The following is a 21,716-nucleotide window of genomic DNA, read 5'->3' as shown; positions in this document are numbered from 1 at the left end:
ACAGGGGTAGGCTATATCTACAGGGGGGCTATATACAAGGGTGTACTATATGTACAAGGGGGCTATATACAGGGGTGGGCTATCTGTGAAACACTATATACTGTACAGGGGTGGACTATGTGGAGCACTATATACAGGGGTAGGCTATATCTACAGGGGGGCTATATACAGGGGTGGGCTATCTGTAGAGCACTATATACAGAGGTGGGCTATCTGTAGGGCACTATAGGGGGAGTTATTTGTGGGACACTATATACAGGGGTGGGCTATATGGGGGCACTATCTACAGGGGGCTCTATGGCAGGCACTATCCACAGGGGGCACAGTGTGTGTGTGTGGGACACGGTGTATGGTGCTATTATAATTAGAGGTGCAGTGTATGGCGCTATTATATTTAGGGGCGTAGTGTATGGTATAATGATAACTTTATATTTATTTATAGGTGCAGAAATGTTGGAAAAGGGAGAAGCTGAAGACATGTGAGCGGCAAACTGCAGAAATGGTCTGTGACCGGGAGAAGTCGTCATAGAGGTCTGGACCGGATGGAGAAAAATAACTAGAATCTGAGACGTCACCGGTGAGTCACTCAATGTAAATGTTTATTCTGCCTCTAATCAGCACTGTAGTCACTGTATGATCTGCAGCGAGATGATGGGTGGTGTGATTATAATATGATTTATTTTTTGTGAAAATACATCTCCCAGCATATCCTTATCATTGTTCGGGCCATGCTGGGAGCTGTAGTTTTACGCCATACAAACCTATACGGCAGGGGTTGCACTAAATTGAGCTGTAATTGTTCTGGGGCTGTATATATACATATTGCTTGTAAAATGTACAAATATTTTTATGCTCGCGTTACATAAAAAGAAATGACACGTCGATTGGTAGAGAAAACAAACACGGCGAGGGGGAAGGAGATGTCGGGAAAGAGGTTGGGGGGGGGGTGGGGGTGGGCGCCAAACTGAATCTTTGTCCCGGGTGCTGGAGAACCTAGCTACGCCTCTGATTAGAGAATAATGCAGATCTTACGGGGCATATTTTAGGTATATGCAATTAAAAGATGCGGTGAATGCTACAAGGAATCAAAGTGTTTTCCACTTAACATATTCCAAAACTGGACATTCTTGTTAGGCAAATAAGGCTGGATAAGAGTTTATTTCCAGGTTATATAAATTATTTACTGCACATAGGGATAAAGTAATCGCACTACCTAGTAGGAACAAATGGGAAAAGGAGTTGGGGCCAATTCAAACGAAACAGTTTAAATAAGTAGTTAAATCTCTCCCAATGTTCGAATTATAGACCCATTTCTCTGTTGAACGTCGACCTTAAATTGTTTGCAAAAATCCTGTCAACCCGTCTTACTGCCCCATTGCAGCATAACATCCATCGTGACCAGGTTGGATTCATGCCCACCAGAGAAGCTAGAGATAACACCACCAGGACTATTAGTATCCTACATTATCTCTCCTCCTCTATCCCAGCTGTTCTTCTCTCCACTGTTGCCGAGAAGGCCTTCGACTGAGTGGATTGGGGGTTCCTTACCCAGACCTTAAAACATACATATAGGACTTGGATCCAACATGCTCCGATGGATTGGTAGTTTGTACTCCAGGCCCTCTGCGGCTGTCAATATTAATGGAGTCCTCTCTGACTATTTCCCTATTCTGAATGGTACCTGTCAGGGCTGCCCCTTCTCCCCCCTTATTTTCATTCTCACACTGGAACCTCTCCTTCGATGCATTCGTCGGAATGTTGATATTACAGGAGTTCAGGTCTGGGACAATACCCATAAAATTGCCGCCTATGCCGATGACCTCCTATTTTTTCTTTCACAACCATTAATCTCACTTCCCAATCTTCTCGCTGAACTCTCCCGATACACGACCCTATCAAATTAAAAGATCAATTTGCAGAAATCAGAAGCCCTCAACATTTCTTTGCCACAAACAGCTCTTGCTTCCTTAGCAGCTTCCTTCCCGTTCAAGTGGTCCATGTCTACCTTACCATATCTGGGAGTTCACCTCACCCCGCGTACGTCGGGACTCTACCAGGCCAACTTCCCTCGCCTACTGTCCTCTGTTAAAAAAGACCTTCATAGATGGTCTAGGGGTACCTTTACGTGGTTTGGTCACTGCTCTATACTAAAGATGAACGTTCTCCCTAGGATTCTTTACCTACTACAGGCCCTGCCCATTTATATCCCTCGGTCCTTCTTCAGGGCACTTGCCTCCCTCTTCTCCAAATTTGTGTGGAATAATAAAACAGCCAGAATCTCAAAGTTGTTGCTCTATAGACCCAAACGACAAGGGGGAATTGGATTACCTGATATCTATGCATACTATAGGGCTACCCACCTCACTAGGCTAGTGGATTGGCATCGTAATGCTGATACCAAACTTTGGGTTATATTGGAATCACACTTCTGCTCCTCACCTCTCCACATATTGCCCTGGCTTCCCAATTCTTCTTTGCCCTCTCCATCTAACCCTACCGTTTCCACTACCTTGACAATAATCAGAAACTCTACTGGGTCCCAACTTCTACCCCGTCCTTTCCCGTTACTCCCGATATTGAGCCATCCTTCCTTCACACCGAGCCTGTCGGACCCTGTTTTTCAGAGATGGGCGTCTTTTGGACGATATCGGGCCATCCATTTTTTGACAGGGGAATCTTGGCCGACCTTGGAAGCTCTCGCTTCCACTCTGGACCCTTGTCCTTTTGGATTTTGGAAGGCAAACCAACTCCATCATTTCCTTGTCTCCCTCCCACCCCCTGCCTCCTTGTCCAGTTCCGTCACCCCATTGGAAACCCTTTGCTCGGGAACGGGTCCGGTGCGACATGCCCTTTCCGCTATCTATGCCATGTTGGGCTCCACTTCAACGCAGCCGCCGCCTCCTTTTGTGGACAAGTGGGAGCAGGATTTCAATTTATCTCTTTCTGACTCCCAATTTACCAGGATTTATGTTTTAACTCATGGATCGTCAATTTCTAGTCGTATCAAAGAGGCAGGTTATAAACTTTTATCTCGATGGTACTATGTTCCGTCTAGACTCCATGTTATGTTCCCCAATGTCTCTTCTCTTTGCTGGCGCTGTGGGTCTTCTGAAGGGACCCTTCTCCATACCTTCTGGGATTGTTCAGTGTTGTCCCATTTCTGCCAGGAAGTCTGGATAATAACCTCCTCTTTCTCTGACCACAGTATACCTTTTACTCTGGCCTTTTTTCTGCTTCATCTCAGCGAGATTCCTTTTCCAATATACAAAAGTCTATTCTTCGACACTTAATTAATAGTGCTCGAGCTTGTATACCTGTTCTGTGGAAAAGTACGGAACCTCCCTCTCTCAGACTCTGGTTTCATAAAATAGAGGAAATTAAGCGCATGGAAGACCTTACATCTCAGTTGACTAACAGACCTGGCAGCTTCTTCAAGACTTGGTCCCATTGGATTGTCTATCAGGACTCTCCAGAATATCGGACCATCATGGCCAGCTGAATTTCAGACGTTTTTTAATTGGATTCTGGATCATGTAGCTATGTGTTCCCCCCTCCCCATTCCCCCCCCTTTTCCATTTTCTTTCTCTCCCCTGTCCTTACCCCTCCTCTGTCCCTAATGTCGCATATATGATTTTGTAAATTGTTTGATGCAATATCTTGGGCCTATGTGCCCTTGTCCCTTCCCACCCGGTTTTCTTTTTGCACAAGATAAATCCAAGAAAATATGATCGACTAAAGCACATGAAGTTTATAGAGAAATGTACAAAATTTTATTAGAATAAAAACATGAAACAGTAAAAAACTGGAACAGGGAATGAGTCACTCAATAAAAATACATCAAATCGGTCAGAAACCAGGTATGAATATTACGTAAGTATATAAATAGTATACATGTTATTGAAGCAGCAAAAGAGATTTATATATGTTCTCATGCAAAGCTGTGTCTGATAGAGCCAAAGTAAGTTTATGACAAAAGAGCATCCAATGAAATCCAACAGATGTATACAATCCAACACACCTATGTGAAGGTATATAACAGAATTTTCATGTAGGCGTATGAGCGTAGTAGTTATCTGAGTGGACATGAGGGGTTAACAAAAACCGCAACCCATAATGTGGATGCTGCAAGATAAACACTGGAATGTCAGATGTACAATGTGCATGGGCTCAAAAAGACAGAGAGCAGACAGGTGGAAATCAATTGCAGCTATCTAACAAGGGAAAAACTGCCTTCGTCCGGGGTTAGCCGAAGGCAGTTGCCGAAACGCGCGTCGGGTACAGACATCTCTTCTACGTCTCCACTATGTCCACCGGTATGTTTCACAATTTTTCCCTTGTTAGATAGCTGCAATTGATTTCCACCTGTCTGCTCTCTGTCTTTTTGAGCCCATGCACATTGATAGCGTAAATAACAGGTCGTCTGCACAGTACGTCGGCAAACCCATTCAAATGAATGGGCAGATGTTTGCCGACGTATTGTAGCCCTATTTTCAGACGTAAAACGAGGCATAATACGCCTCGTTTACGTCTGAAAATAGGTCGTGTGAACATACCCTTACTCAGTACTTAGTTGAAGCACCTTTGGCAGCGATAACAGCCTCTAGTCTTCTTGGGTATGATGCCACAAGGTTTTTACACCTGGATTTGGGGATTTTCTGGCATTCTTCTCTGCAGATCCTCTCAAGCTCTGTCAGGTTGGATGGGGATTGTCGATAGACAGCCATTTTCAAGGCTCTCCAGAAATTGGGTTCAAGTCAAGGCTCTGACTGGGCCACTCAAGGACATTCACAGAATTGTCCCTAAGCCACTCCTGTGTTGTCTTGGCTGGGTGCTTAGGGACATTGATGGAGGGTGAACCTTTGGCCCAGTCTGAGGTCCAGAGTACTCTGGATCAGGTTTTTATAAAAAATATCTCTGTACTTTGCTCCATTCATCTTTCCCTCAACCCTGACCAGTCTACCTGTCCCAGCTGCTGAAAAACACCCCCACAGCATGATACTGCCACAGGCATGCTTCACTGTAGGGATGGTATTGGGCAGGTGATGAGCAGTGCCTGGTTTTCTCCAGACATGATGCTTAGAATTGAGGGCAAAAAGTTCAATCTTGGTTTCATCAGACCACAGAATCTTGTTTCTCACAGTCTGAGAGTCCTTTAGGTGCTTTTGTTTTGCAAACTCCAGACAGGTTTTCATGTGTCTTTTACTGAGGAGAGGCTTCTTTCTGTCCACTCTGCAATAAATCCCAGATTGGTGGAGTGCTGCACTGATAGTTGACCTTCTGGGAGTTTCTCCCATCTGCACACAGGATCTTTAGAGCTCAGCCAGAGTGACCATTTGGTTCATGGTCACCTCTCTCACCAAGGCCCATCTCCCCAAATTACTTAGTTTGGTGGGGCGGCCAACTCTAGGAAGAGTCCTGGTAGTTCCAAACTTTAATAACTATGGAGGCCACTGTGCTCTTAGGAACTTTCAGTGCAGCAGAATTTTTTTTGTACCCTTCCCCAGATCTGTGCCTCCACACAACCCTGTCTGAGCTCTACAGGCAGTTATTTCCTCCTCATGGCTTAGTTTTTGCTCTGTTATGCATTGTCAGCTGTGAGACCTTATATAAACAGGGGCGTGTCTTTCCAAATCAGGTCCAATCAAATGAATTTACCACAAGTGGACTCCAATCAAGGTGTATAAACATTTTAAAGATGATGTAGAGAAATCTGAGGCATCCATGCGAAATAGAGTTTTTCATTTTTAATAAATTTTCAAAAATTTCTACAATTCTGTTTTCACTTTGTCATTATGGGGTATTGAGTGCAGAATGATGGGGAAAAACTTGTATTTTTTTTATTTTAGCAAAAGGCCTCAACATAACAAAATGTGAAAATCGTGAAAGGGTCTGAAGACTTTCCGAATGCACTTTATACTCCAAAGCAATTGGGAAAATTTAATTAAAAAAAGGGTGATACTAATTTCCCAAGATGTAAAACGGCAGAGAATGATCTATGCATTTATATTATTGGTGCCCTCAGGTGAAAAACTTCTGGTGATTACCTACACAGAGTCAGTGCTCGAGCTAGAAATCCCAAGTCTCCCAGTTATATGGCTACTGGGTACTTGTAACCTTATTAAAGTCGCAAAGAAAATAAGGGAAATAGTGGCCAAATTGTTTTCTTAGCACATTTATTAAAATGGAGGAAATCGATGGCAGGGGCTTCATCTGAGCTGATAGAGTGGAAGAAAATTATCTTGAAAACTATCGGGTATGGAGTGACCTTCTCGCCAGACAACCGAAGGCTACAGAAATGTAAACAGATGTGGGAACCATGGCTGTCTAAACTCCCTGAAGTGGAGGAAATGTTGTTACCAAGATACCTGAGAAAGTGAGTGAGAGATAAATGCTTACGTATGATCATAATGTCGTTATGCAGAGATTACATTCTCGCTAGGCAACAAAGGGCTATAGAAATGTAAACAGATGTGGGCTACCCTGGAAACCATGGCTGTTTAAACTCCCTGAAGGGGAAGTGAGATGGTTATTAAGATACCTGAGAAAGTGAGAGAGAGAAAAATGTTAAAGTATGATGTTAATATGTAAAAAAAATTCCCTTTTTTTTTGTTCTTCTTATAATTTGCTCCAGGGGTGGAGGTGTTTGGGATGTTTTATATGGCTTGCAATCTTTTTTGTATTGGATATTTCATATAATAAAAATTTAAGAGAAAAAAAAGTTATCCTTCAGGGATCGTGATACTAGTGGCTATACCTCTAGTGACAGGGATGGTAGTCAGGATAATATACCCCTTACACAGCGTTATACACCATCACAAACTAACAGCTCGACTCGAGTTGCTTTTTTAGAAGACATAAAACCAGACGAGGCAAAAATAACAGGAGGGAGAAACTATCTAAGACACAAATCGATGACTACAAAATCACTGACTTCCCCCTTACGGAGGCTCATAATTCGCTGTTAAATTGTGACCTCTCCTTTGTTTCCACCATTAGTGGCAATGAATTTGAAGTTTCTAAGGATATCCAATTATTTATGCGTAAGATCCTTCTTCGTTTATACCATAATCAAAGTAGGGACCAAGATTCCACGGAAATGTTCCTGGAACAACAGGATGATGTTATTAAAAATCCTACCTCTCAGTAGGAATTGGCATTACAGAGAATTTTTCACCTCCCTATACATGTGCAGCTGAGTGCAGCATGTAATAGGCAGGGATGCACAAACCCTGTGGCACTTTACATTTTTTCCCTATCCTCCTTCGTTATGTAGATATTGGTGCCATTATATTTTGCGCCCGATATTTAATTAACCCCCTGAACTGTCAATGGGGTGTGTAATGACAAGGGGGCATGTTACTATGCTGTGACACTGTCCAATCAGCTACAGATAGTGTCACAGTCAGAACAGGACCCCCAACGCAGATGTGAACAGAGCCTTAGATTGTGAGAAAGCTGGGTTATCCCAGTTACAGACATGTTATTGATAACCCTTGACCTGATATAACATGTAAGTTAAACCAGAAGCTACCATTTGCTTTTGAGTAGGACCTAATCAGTAAAGATGAATTCCACTATCTTAAACTCAGAGAGCATAGGATGCCAACTATTTACATTTTTCACAAGGATAGACAGTCACCGCCCGGCTGTCGGAACCATTGATAGGCTTGGCCATTTTGTGAAATATACTCATTGCCTTTATTTGTACTTGATACAGGTGCTGTGTTATCCAAATGAAATAGGCTAACAATTCCTACTAATTGTTTACTACTAACTCATAACTGCTTTTCCTTTGATGGGAAGTTTTATATACACATAAAGGGCACTACCATGAAAGCATCCTGGTCTCATCTTATGCCTGCCTCCGCCTGGGATACTGTAAGTTGGTGGCTGTCTATACTTGTGAACTGTTTAAGAGGTTTGCTTGTTGTTGGCTTCGTTACATCAGTGTGGAGTGGTACATGTGAACAACTTGACACTTTTGTAGGCTTACTTAATAATAATGAATTTAATATTATCTTACCTATACGGTCAGTGACTTGGAGACCAGTTTCCTAAGAAAAAGCGATAATAAACTTGATACTCGTACCTTTTGAAAACCTCCAGCCGGCAATACTCTGTTGTTGGCTTAGACTCTAGCAACCTTCCAAAATCTCAGATACGGGGCATCTCGGTTGGCCAGTATCTGTGGCTCTGCAGAAACTGCTCCGACCTTACTAAATTTTAAAATGAAGCCCGAGACCTCTCCACATGATTTCAACAAAGGAGATATTCGGGCAAATGTATGAAGCGGGGGTATGATAAAATCCTACATACTGACCAGGAAACCCTACTTCAAAATAAATCTACTACTAAGGTATAGATGTCTTTGAAAGCGACTGGCCACATCTGACCCTTTGTGGCACAATATTCAATATGATAGGTGACTACCCAAGTATGACTTCCAGATGCACTCCAAATCTATACGATCTACTAGTAAAATCTAAATTTAGGAGTTCTGAGACAACAATTGGCCTACACACCAACTCAAAAGGATGTATAAATGTGGTACATCTTCACAATGCAAATATATCCAGAATTTGAATGCATTCTTTACTTCTAGAAGGAGATTTTCTTATATTTTTTTTTTTAAAAAGGTTTTCTTTATTAACTTTTCTCATAGTACAAATATACAAAAGTGCAAAATAGCACACAAAAACAAACAGAGCTTAATGACCAACCAAACTAGTTGGCAATAACAATCATCACAGAAAATAATACAGTCACAATGCAAAAGCCAGCATGTAAACTAAACGGATCACATGAGTATATTAGTTTTTTGCAAGGAGAACAGGATCAGCAGGTGACCATTATTATTACCCGAAACAGACAAAACAGACATCCATTCACACATCATTCACACATGTGAATTAGACAGCAGTGTCCGATATCTCCATCCACCTAGCCCATATCTTCCCGAATTTGTTAGGGCACCTTCTGCTATGTCATTCATAATGCTCAAGAGGCACACCTGAGGAGAGAGAACCCGGGGAAACTAGCGGTCTGAAAAGCGTAAGCGTGGTCCCGGGATTTTTGTTTTATCCCTGTTTTTAAAAATGACCTAAATAAAAATTGGAATTTTAATATTCGAGTGCTGGATCTGCCTTTTCTACACACCATTTTTTGCTTCAATTGCCTGCAGTCGACACAGGATCAGTTCAGGAGTATCTACAAGCACCCACAGCTTTTGGATTAACTACATACTCTCTGCATCAGTCAAAGCATTATGAAAAACGCATTGGAAAACGCAACCATAGCGTGGTGGTTATGAGGTGAGCTAAACTTTTAGTAAAACTTTTTTCATACACAGTGAAGGTACGTGCCAATATCCGACTAACACCTAAAACAGCTGTCCCACCCAGAGGCCCCAATTCTCTGAAGTCTAACCGGAGTATAGTAAATTCTGTGTAAGAACCGCGACTGTTTTAAAAAGTCTAAAGCACTAATAACTGAATCAAAGAATGAGAGCTCTACCTCTCTCCACTCCTCCTCCGACAAATCAGGGATATCTCTCTTCCACCCAAGGAATGCCCTATCAAAGGGTCGTTTTACAGAGGACAGCAACAAGGCATAGGTCTGAGTAAGGGTCTTAGGAAGGTCCGGGGTGCCGAGCAGGTCCTAGAATCGGGAAAACCCCAAAGCTGCCATGACAGATCCAAACTGGGCCGAGCAGGCATGTCTCAATTGGAGATAGTGATAAAAAGCCTTCCTCAAGACCCCAAACCTCTCCTCAAGCTCAGAGAAGGAGACAAAACAACTGTCCACAGAGTATATTTGGCCTAAAAATCGAACCCCTACCCCAGCCCACATCATCGCTCCCGGCAGGGACACCAGGTTAGGCAGCCATGGATTGTTCCATAACGGAGTCCTAGGGGAAACAGAAGAATCCGCAACATCCCCTATTAATAAATGTGCCTTCCTCCAGGCATTAAGATTTTCTTATATTTGAATCACGGTTTCTTACCTCTCTTTTTATACACCCTAAAATACGATAATAATGAAGCTAACACAATCCTGACACTACAGCACAAAAAGCGTAATCTCGTTAGAAATGACAGTTTACAGCGTAGCTGTGCTGTAGTGTCGGGATTGTGTTAGCGAAGTGTTAGGATTCTGAATACACATCACGTCCTGGCTGGAGGTAATGTATATTCATTGTCAGGACACTGCAGTAATGTTATAGTGTTATAGTGTGTTTATGTGGCTGCACATAGCAATATAGCTATATCGCTATGTGCTGTGTAAATGAATGGGGAGAAGTGTATGACGCTGATTGGTCAGCTCTCCACAACGCCCCCTTGGTCAAAAAGTAAAAACATGCCCAGTTGTCCATTAAGAAACTCATTAGCATAAATATAATATAGGTCATAACTCCGTCAAAAATTATCGTTTTTCTAAATAAAAAACACTGCTGTAATCTACATTACAGTGCTGATCACATCATGTACAATATAGGGCACTTATAATGTGGTGACAGAGCCTCTTTAAGCTCGTCTGACTCCACTTATCCGCACACTCCCTCAGTGATGTTCGGAGGTATGTGTCACAAGCTCGCAAGCTGATTGGTCTCTGCCCATCAATCTGCTCCGGCATCACTGCTTATGGGCGTCAGGATATGGAGCAGATCCGCCCAGCCTGCCTCAGTTCATGTAGTACATGTGCCCATATAGCCAGCTGGATGGAAACTACGCTGGTCTGGACGGCATGCTAATATAGCCACCACCATAGGCAGATCACTACTTGGCAGAGAATGCTAGAATATCAAGCTTCTCTGTCAAAGCGATCAGTTCGTCCGATACTCAAGAAGCTAACAGGGCCCGTAGGGGAGAAAACCTATAATAATAAAAGGCAATGTTCTTATTTCTTCAGAGCCCAGAATAGTTTTATTCAGGAAGGGTTGCTATTAAAAATAATAATTGATTGTTGGGGGGTTGTTGTTTATGCAAACGGTTAGACGTTTAGAGGGTATTAGAAGAAACAGGCGAAGTTGAGTTGTTCATTGAACCCCTTAGGTGCAGTGGACTTCAAAGAGAAAATCCACCTAGATTCTTTTTGTAGGACCACTTTGTCTATATACCCTCCCCTCACAGTCGGATGTATCAGCTCAATAGCCATGAATTTAAGACATCTTGGGTCCCAATTATCTTCTTGAGGAACATGGCGGGCTACACGCTTTTCTTTGTTGTGTTCTATGTCTCCTATATATTCCAAGATCCTACGTCACCACTCTCTTGTAGTTTTGCCTATGTAATCCATGAGGCAAGGGCATGTGATTTTATAAACCACATTTTTTGAGCTGCAGTTCATAAAATCCCTGATATCATAGTACATACCAGTTGATGCCCCTAAGAATTGTTTTCCTACCTGCACTACCGTGCATGCTTTGCAGTGTCCACACTTATAGTAGCCAGTGATTTTCCTATCCAACCAGCTGCCTTCACTACGACGGTTGGTTAAAAGACTATGCGTAACTCTGTTCCCAACACTCTTCCCTTTTCTACACGTCACTTGGGCCCAAGGAGATAAGACCTTACTTAGATTAGGGTCCATTTTTAAGATGTCCCAATGTTGTCTAAGGATCTTTTTGATTTCTCGATTTGCTCTATCGTAAGTCCCAATGAGTCCAATGTGTTGTTTGGTTATTTAATTTTCCCGGGGGATGAGTAATGTTTCCCTCTTTTTTTGATTTGCGGTTTGATATGCTTTTTTTAAAATTTTAAGTGGATAACCCCTTTCCAAAAATCTCATATTTAGATCTTCAGCCTGTTCTCTAAATTCTTTGTCACTAGTACAATTCCTTCTTAGGTGAAGATATTGCCCTTTTGGCATACCTCCTTTAAGGGGTCCGGGTGATAACTTTCCCACCTGAGAAGGCTATTAGAAGCTGTCGGTTTTCTATAGATCGAAGTTTTTAAACCTCCTTCCCCATTCTTAGCTATGAGTACATCTAAAAAGGGTAAATTATCCTCACTGGACTCAAAGGTGAACTTTAAATGAATGTTATTGTTGTTAAGACTTTTCACGTACTGTTCAAAATTCTCTTTATCTCCTGCCCATAAAACGAACACGTCGTCTATATATCTAGCCCACATTACAATGGGATAGTTCAGAGATAGTCATTCATCGGTGAACAGCAATGTCCCTGCCCACCAGCCCAGGAACAGGTTGGCGTATGTAGGTGCACATAAATTACTTATGGCTGTGCCCCTGATCCTACCGCGAGGGGAGGAGATATAGACAGAGTGGTCCCACAAAAAGGATTTTCACTTTGAAGTCTGCCCCTCCTAAGGGGTTGAATGAACTACTAAACTTTGACTGTTTCCTCTAATAGCCTCTGAACGTCTAACCGTTTGCATAAACAACAACCGCCCAACAATTTTATTCCTAGACATTTTGTTACCAGAGGGTATAAACTTACTACGCGATTCATGTAATATATATTTCAAATCTGACGTGTGTCACTTTATGTGGTAATATGTAAAGGATCTGCCAGGCACAGCTTCTGTGTCAATGCCCATAGGTAATCAGTCTGCACCTGCTTCTATGTCTGTGAGACTGACTCCATCTTCCACCACTCAGGATGGCAGGCTTAGGAGTGGGAGAGCCTATCACAGCCTGGCCAGATGGAGCTAGCTCCCGCCCTCTGTCTATTTATGCCTGCCTTTCCTGTTCCTCCTTGCTTGTGATTCTTCTTGTTTGGTTTCCTGGCCCTGCTGCAGCTTCTGAACTATTTGACCCTGCTTCCTATTGACCCTGGCTTACTGACTACTCTCCTGCTCTGCGTTTGGTACCTCGTACACTCCTGGTTTGACTCGGCTTGTTCACTACTCTCCTTCTCTGCGTTTGGTACCTCGTACACTCCTGGTTTGACTCGGCTCGTTCACCACTCTTGTTGCTCACGGTGTTGCCGTGGGCAACTGCCCCATTTCCCTTTGCTTTTGTGTGCCCTTGTCTGTTTGTCTGTCGTGCACTTAATGAGCGTAGCTACCGTTGCCCAGTTGTACCCCGTCACCTAGGGCGGGTCGTTGCAAGTATGCAGGGACTGAGTGGCGGGTAGATTAGGGCTCACTTGTCTGTTTCCCTACCCCCATCGTTAAATAATAACTGTGGAATGCTTTTACCTATTCAAGCAACGCTGAGACTGTTTTTTCTGTCTTCTTGACATTGTTCTTTAAGTTAGTGGTAAAATTTGGTCCATAGATTCAGTATATATTTTTTTAAAACACAAACATTTAGCGAAAAAGTGCAAAAATGTGCATTCTTCTAAATTTAAATGTATCTGCTTGTAAAACAGATAGTGATACCACACAAAATATTTGCCAATTAACATTTTCTGCATGTCTTTTTTAGTTTGGCATCATTTTTTGAACATCCTTTTTTTTTTTCTACTCTACATTTTATTGATATATAAACATTTAGTACAAAAATTTGTGGTTGTACACATAAATCTACAAGACACGTAACAATAGACAAAAAAAAAGGAGGGGGCACACAGTATCTGCCTAAATATGCTTCACAATATACCGTAAAAAAACATAGAGATGTCCATAGAGTCGCATTTGAGAGAAGGAAACCAATAAACGGGTCACGTCAAACACATCCTGCGTCTCCATGGGGTTCCGGTCAAAAGTGTTTCTGACAGAGGGGTACAATTTGTTTCATTGTTTTGGAGAGCTTTCTGAAAGAAGCTGGAGATTGATCTGTCCTGCTCCTCGGCCTTCCATCCTGAAACTAATGGCCAAACTGAGAGGGCTAATCAGTCTCTAGAACAATATTTAAGGTGTTTTATCTCTGCCTGTCAATATGATTGGGTCTCCTTCATTCCCCTGGCCGAATTTTCCCTTAATAACCGGGTCAGCAACTCGTTGGGGGTTTCCCCCTTCTTCTGTAATTTTAGGTTTAATCCACGGTTCTCCTCACCTGGTGGTTCCAACAATCCCGAGGTAGATGTCGTTTATTGGGAACTGTGCACAGTCTGGGCCCAGGTTCAGAAGAACCTTGAGGCGTCCCAGAGCATCCAAAAGACTCAGGCAGATAAAAGACGTTCAACTAACCCTCTGTTTGTGGTCGGGGATCTGGTGTGGCTGTCTTCTAAAAATTTGCGCCTTAATGTTCCGTCCAAGAAGTTTGCTCCCCGGTATATAGGGCCGTACAAAATCATTGAGGTCCTCAACAGTGTCTCCTTCCGGCTGGAGTTACCCCCGTCTTTTCAGATACACAACGTGTTCCATGCCTCCCTCTTGAAAAGCTGCTTCCCGTCCTTGGCTACATCTAGGAAACCTCTGGTCCCTGTTCTCACTCCGGATGGGGTAGAATTCGAGATAGCCAAGATTGTGGACAGCAGGATGGTCCAAGGCTCCCTCCAGTACCTGGTCCATTGGAGAGGATACGGGCCTGAGGAGAGGACTTGGGTACCCGCCCAGGATGTTCACGCCGGTATATTGCTCAGGAAGTTCCATCTCCGGTTCCCCAACAAGCCAGGCCCACGTAGGAAGGGTCCAGTGGCCCCTCATAAAAGGGGGGGGGTACTGTAAAGGGTTTGCCAGACACAGGTTCTGCACGAACCAGTAGTTTTCACTGCTAACAGGCAGGTTGTCTGTTTGCCTAAACACAGCGTACGCTGCTGTCTCTGTATTGCCGCCGAATTGTGTATCGCAGCGGCAACGCTGAGAACACTAAATAAAACACAACAGGCAGTTTGTCTCTCTGCATTGCCGCATAATTAAGAACCGCAGCGGCAACGCTGAGAACACAAAACACACTCGGTGACCAGCTAGCTGCTCACTGAGATAGATTGCTTTCTGTCCGCGTTGCTGGCCGAGCTGCTGCTTGAGCCAGGAATGGAACAGCAACGCTGGTAACAGAACAAATACAACACAATCTGAAGACTAATTAACTGTTCATTGACACAAATTTTTTTTAATCCTTTTGCGCTGCTACTCACCAAAAGTTTGGAGCGGCAACGCTTAAAAGGTAGTCAATGATCAGGCAGTTGCTCATAGAGTTTGAACACAACCTCCTGTAGTGTGCATATGCAAGGTATCTTACAGATACAAAAATAACCCTTGCAGCACCACCTCGTTTATTTCCACCTGTGTAGTAGGGCCAACAAGCTCCCTACCCAGTGGAATTTGTTTAAAGCTGTAATCACACTGTGCAATAATTTAATCAAAATACCACACAATGTGGCAATAAAGGGGACATTGCACAGTATAATCCTTCTCCTACTACACTAGTCGGTATCAAATAAAAAATTGAAGGCGACATTGTCCACCATGCTCTACCTTTCCTCCTCTCTCCCTATACCTACATTTTACATCGAGGAAACCTCTGGTCCCTGTTCTCACTCCGGATGGGGTAGAATTCGAGGTAGCCAAGATTGTGGACAGCAGGATGGTCCAAGGCTCCCTCCAGTACCTGGTCCATTGGAGAGGATACGGGCCTGAGAGGACTTGGGTACCCGCCCAGGATGTTCACGCCGGTATATTGCTCAGGAAGTTCCATCTCCGGTTCCCCAACAAGCCAGGCCCACGTAGGAAGGGTCCAGTGGCCCCTCATAAAAGGGGGGGGGGTACTGTAAAGGGTTTGCCAGACACAGGTTCTGCACGAACCAGTAGTTTTCACTGCTAACAGGCAGGTTGTCTGTTTGCCTAAACACAGCGTACGCTGCTGTCTCTGTATTGCCGCCGAATTGTGTATCGCAGCGGCAACGCTGAGAACACTAAATAAAACACAACAGGCAGTTTGTCTCTCTGCATTGCCGCATAATTAAGAACCGCAGCGGCAACGCTGAGAACACAAAACACACTCGGTGACCAGCTAGCTGCTCACTGAGATAGATTGCTTTCTGTCCGCGTTGCTGGCCGAGCTGCTGCTTGAGCCAGGAATGGAACAGCAACGCTGGTAACAGAACAAATACAACACAATCTGAAGACTAATTAACTGTTCATTGACACAAATTTTTTTTAATCCTTTTGCGCTGCTACTCACCAAAAGTTTGGAGCGGCAACGCTTAAAAGGTAGTCAATGATCAGGCAGTTGCTCATAGAGTTTGAACACAACCTCCTGTAGTGTGCATATGCAAGGTATCTTACAGATACAAAAATAACCCTTGCAGCACCACCTCGTTTATTTCCACCTGTGTAGTAGGGCCAACAAGCTCCCTACCCAGTGGAATTTGTTTAAAGCTGTAATCACACTGTGCAATAATTTAATCAAAATACCACACAATGTGGCAATAAAGGGGACATTGCACAGTATAATCCTTCTCCTACTACACTAGTCGGTATCAAATAAAAAATTGAAGGCGACATTGTCCACCATGCTCTACCTTTCCTCCTCTCTCCCTATACCTACATTTTACATCGAGGAAACCTCTGGTCCCTGTTCTCACTCCGGATGGGGTAGAATTCGAGGTAGCCAAGATTGTGGACAGCAGGATGGTCCAAGGCTCCCTCCAGTACCTGGTCCATTGGAGAGGATACGGGCCTGAGAGGACTTGGGTACCCGCCCAGGATGTTCACGCCGGTATATTGCTCAGGAAGTTCCATCTCCGGTTCCCCAACAAGCCAGGCCCACGTAGGAAGGGTCCAGTGGCCCCTCATAAAAGGGGGGGTACTTTAAAGGGTTTGCCAAACACAGGTTCTGTGTCGACGCCCGGGGTTAATCAGCCTTCATCAGCTTCAAGGTCTGCTACAGTGACGCGATCTGTTACCACTCAGGCTGGCAGGCAGAGGAGAGGGAGAACCTATCACAGCCTGGCCTGACAGTTCTAGCCCTTGATCTATTTTTTACCCTCACTTGCAGCATGTTCCTTGCCTGTGATTGTCTGTTTTCCTGGCTCTGCGATTCTTGCTATTTACCTTATTGACCGTTGTTTCTTATTGACCCTGGCTTGACTGATTATTCTCCTGCTCTGATTTGCTACTTCGTACTCTCCTGGTTTGTTTAGGCTCGTTCGCCACTGCCTGTTGCTCACGGTGTTTCCGTGGGCAACTGCCCCTACCTCCCCCTTTTTCTTCTGTGTGCCCTTGTCTTGTGTTATCTGTCTTGCACTTATTGAGCATAGGGACCGTCGCCCAGTTGTACGCCGTCACTTAGGACGGGCCGTGCAAGTAGGCAGGGACTGAGTTTCGGGTAGATTAGGGCTCACCTGTCCGTCTCCCTACCCCGTTTCATTACACTATGACACCTGATAGCTCTGCTACTTGATAAGAGACAGCGGCTCAGCAGACAGTATCACATATAATATGCTTAGATACAACGGCTTAGCAGACAGTATCACACATGCTAGGTCCAATTAGAAAGTTAATTGTGAAAAAATTTCTTATGCTGTTTTTCGATAAAGGTCACTTGAACTGGTATCATTTAAACAGTTAACCGATGAATGGCGCTGTTTATGTGGAATTTACCCTGCGGCCTAATGTACCATATAATGTATTAAAAAAAATTTAAAAAAACCTTCATTTTGTGGGGTGAATTGAAAAAAAAACTGTAATTCCGCCATTTCTGTTTTGATTTTACAGTGTTCATCGGGCGGCATGAATTGCATGATAACTTGATTCTGCGGGTCGTTACGATTATGGCGATACCAAATTTATATAGTTTTATTTTTTACAAAATAATTTGTTTTTGTGACGCTGCATTCGAAGATGAACTGCATAGTTTTTCAATGCAACAGCACTTCATAGGGCGGGAAGGGGTTAAAACCCACTCTGAATCTTCAAGATACATTTCAACTATCTGGTCCCCATGGCAGAAATATGTCTTTCCATCTGGCACCTCCAGCAGACTCCTTTCAGTCTAGTTTGATTTCTTTTACCTCAGAGTTCCTCTTTTTACCTTTTTTTAATTTCTTTTCTCCCCACTTTTTTTGAACTATTTCTAACAGGGGCTGTGCAGGATTAGAAAAATATGGCTGCTTTCTTCAAAAAACAGCACCACACCTATCCACAGGTTGTATTTGGTATTGCAGGTTTGCTCCATTGAAGTTAATGGTAATGAGCTGTAGTACCACACACAACCTATGGACAGGTGTGGTGCTGGTTTTTGGATAAAGCAGACAAGTTATCTTATCCTGGACAACCCTTTGTCATGGATTGTTCTTGTGCGGAGATGCTCCCTGCATTATCCCTTTTCCTTTATGGCCGCTGATATGTTCTATTCAGCTTTATGGCCTCTGCCAGTCATTAAAGGGTTAACACTTCAGACCACTGTGGGTGACATCACAATGAATGAGGCGGCAGTGTTTATAAACTCCTGCAGTAATGATGATGAATGCGCTGATGTCATAAATACAAATGTTTATGACATAAAGAAGATTCCATATTAGAAGGTTTTACTGCCACATTCAGCGCCATATTGGATGGGACTGAGGACCTTGAGCTTGACTTCCCCACCAATGCCGACCTGATGTAATTTGGAGGTTCTAGCAGGGAAACCCTTCACCCAAGAGCACTTCTTCATCACAGTGATGCCATCCTCTTCATACGGGTTGTCTGTAAGGGTATGTTCACATGGCAGCGTCCGTAACGGCTGAAATTACGGGGCTGTTTTGAGGAGAAAACAGCCCCGTCATTTCAGCCGTAACGGCATGTGCAGGCGCTTGAACGCCGCGTCCATTACGAACGTACTGGAGCTGGTTTTCCATGGAGTCCATGGAAAACGGCTCCATTTACGTCTGAAGAAGTGACATGACACTTCTTTGGCGCGGGCGTCTATTTACGCGCCGTCTTTTGACAGCGAAGCGTAAATATACGCCTCGTGTGAACAGACAAACGTCAGCCCATTGCTTTCAATGGGCAGATGTTTGTCAACGCTTTCAAGCCGTAATTTCGGACGTAATTCGGGGTTAAAACGCCCGAATTACGTCCGTAAATAGGCCGTGTGAACATACCCTAATAGAGGGGGGTTTCACGCAGGAGATCCCCCTCTATTAGCCGGAGTGGAGACAGATGCTGCATGGGGGCAGTTGGAGGAACCGTCTCATCCGTGGATCACCCATTCATTTTAATGGGTGCCCAGGAAGAGAGACATCCACCTAGCCAACCAAATCAGCCGATTTATGTGTTTTATGTTGTTCGTACATTGTAATGTCTTTCCTTGAAAATCTGAGAAAACGTACAAATTCTGTTACAAATTCTATTTTGGCACCTTCTAAGCCCAGAGGAAGGGCAATCCTCCAGCCATGGTTTCCCTAGAGGTTTCCCCCACAGGGGGTTTTTCCTTTCCTGCGTGCTGGAGGGTGACTCTTCGTGAGACGGAGGTTTGCCATTTTGGGTTTGGTCATATAATACAATAAAAGTTTTGACCATTTAACACCCAATTATAATGTTTTGTGTCTTTATTTTGCATTCTTTGGTTTAGTGATTGGGATTCTGGGTCTATCACATATCACAAAATCATAAGGCCGGACATCTACTTCCCACACTGACATAGAATGGAGACAACAAGCGTTGCTGCACAATTAAGTGTACACATCCTTACATTAACCCCTTCCCGACATTTGCCGTATGGGTACGCCATGGAAAGCTATGACTTCCCGCAAATTGCCGTATCCATACGCCAAATGTTTGGCTCCGGCTCAGAAGCTGAGTCGGTGCCATCATCGCTGGATCTCAGCTGTATCTTACAGCTGACATCCGGCTGTAATGGCGGGGACCGAAATTAGCTTCGATCCCCGCCATTAACCCCTTAAGTGCAGCGCTCAAACGCGAGTGCTGCACTTAAGGTGTTTGCAGCTCATCGGAACCCCGGCAATTAAAATAGCCAGGGTTCCGGTGGCTGCAATGGCAACCGGAGGCCTAATACTGGCCTCCCAGTCTGCCTAGCACAGAAGCCGGTCAAGATCCGCCCTGATCAGCTTCCGTAGCCGCCGGCGTCATCAGCTGATCCGGCGTCATCAGCGATGGAAGTCAACTGTATGTTACAGCTGACATCCACCTGTAATGGCAGGAACCGGAGCTAGCTCTGATACCTGCTATTAACCCCTTCGATGCAGCAATCGAAAGCGATTGCTGCATCGTAGTGGTTACTAGCAGATCACCAGCCCTGACAGGCAATCAGGACTGGCTGCTATGGCAACAGGAGACACAATGGCCTCCTGCCCTGCCATTACGGAAGCCGATTAGGCCCCGCCGGGAGGCGAAGCCTAATCGGCTTGCTGTCAGTGAATAACTGACAGATCTAATTCATTGCACTACGTAGGTAGTGCAATGTATTAGAAAAAAACATCAGACAGTTGGAACTTCAAGTCCCCTAGTGGGACTTGAAAAAAAGTGTAAAAGAAAATATAAAAAAGTGTAAAAAAAAAAGTGAAAAAAAAGTTTGAAAACAATAAAAGTTTCGAGTAATAAAATAAAACACAATCGCCCTTTTTCTCTTATCAAGTCCTTTATTATTGAAAAAAAATAATAAACCATACGTATTTGGTATCGCCGCGACTGTAACGTAATGAGGTATCAAAATATTATATTATTTATTGCATGCGGTGAACAGCGTAAAAAAAAAACCGTAAAAAACTATACCTGAGTTTCTGTTTTTTGGTCACTTTGCCCTACAAATATTGTAATAAAAAGTGATCAAAAAGTCGCACGTATCCAAAAATGGTACCTATAAAAACTATAGCTTGTCTCGCAAAAAACAAGCCCTCAGACAGCTCCGTCGACAAAAAGATGTAAAAGTTATGGTTCTCACAACTTGGCGACAGAAAAAATACATTCTTTTTACAAAAGTAATTTTACTGTGCAAAAAGTTGTAAAACATAAAAAAGATCTATAAATTAGGTATTGCCGGAATCGTACGGACCCACAGAATAAAGTTAACAGGTTAACATTTCCATGTGCTGGTCACTAGAGGGAGCAATTCCCAAAATTGCAGAATTGGCATGTGGTAAAGCAACCTCATTGCCTTATGCTGCAAATTTGTAGTAGACACACTCGCTCTAGTGTCCTCACAGAATCCCCCCTTCTTTATCCTGGCTAGTGCCAGGAGAAAGGAGGGGGTTGAATGTTCAAACCTCCTACACTGTGTGCCGCCATTTTCTGAGCGAATGCACAGTGTAGGAGGATTAGATACAGTGCTCAGCAGACAGTATAACACTAACATACACACACATCACATACACAAACATAATTTACCTGCTCCTGCTGCCGCCTCCGCCCTGCCGCTCCTAGTCCTTGCGTCTGCACTGCCTTCAACATATGGCCGGAAGCCGCGACCGGAAGTCGTCATCTTACTGTCTGGCCGTGGCTTCCGGTCCACATGAAAATGGCGCCGGATGTCGCTCTACCAAAGACCTTCCTTTTGGTCTGTGTGGGAGCGGCGCATGCGCCGTTCCCACACAGACGGCGTACGCTATAGTGAATGGAACGGCTCCCGTTCGCATTCTCTAGGGGGATGTATGTGCCGTATTCCATCTCTGTATGTGTCGTTAATGGACAGATACAGAGATGAAAATTGGATTAGGAGTATTAGCCAAGAGACAGGCAGAATACTTACTGATAGAATTCCCTATTGTTCCCATATTCCATGGGATGCCAAAAATCCATAACTTTGCATGGTCTTGAAACTTGGGTTATCTGTGACGTAGTTGGCTAGTACCCCTGCAAACAGGCCTGCCATCAGGGTAGTACCGCTGGTACTACTGTCAGGGGCCTGGCCACAAAAGTAAAATAAAG

Source organism: Rhinoderma darwinii, chromosome 2, assembly GCF_050947455.1.
Source record: "Rhinoderma darwinii isolate aRhiDar2 chromosome 2, aRhiDar2.hap1, whole genome shotgun sequence".
NCBI lineage: Eukaryota > Metazoa > Chordata > Amphibia > Anura > Rhinodermatidae > Rhinoderma > Rhinoderma darwinii.
This window is presented reverse-complemented; position numbering follows the sequence as displayed.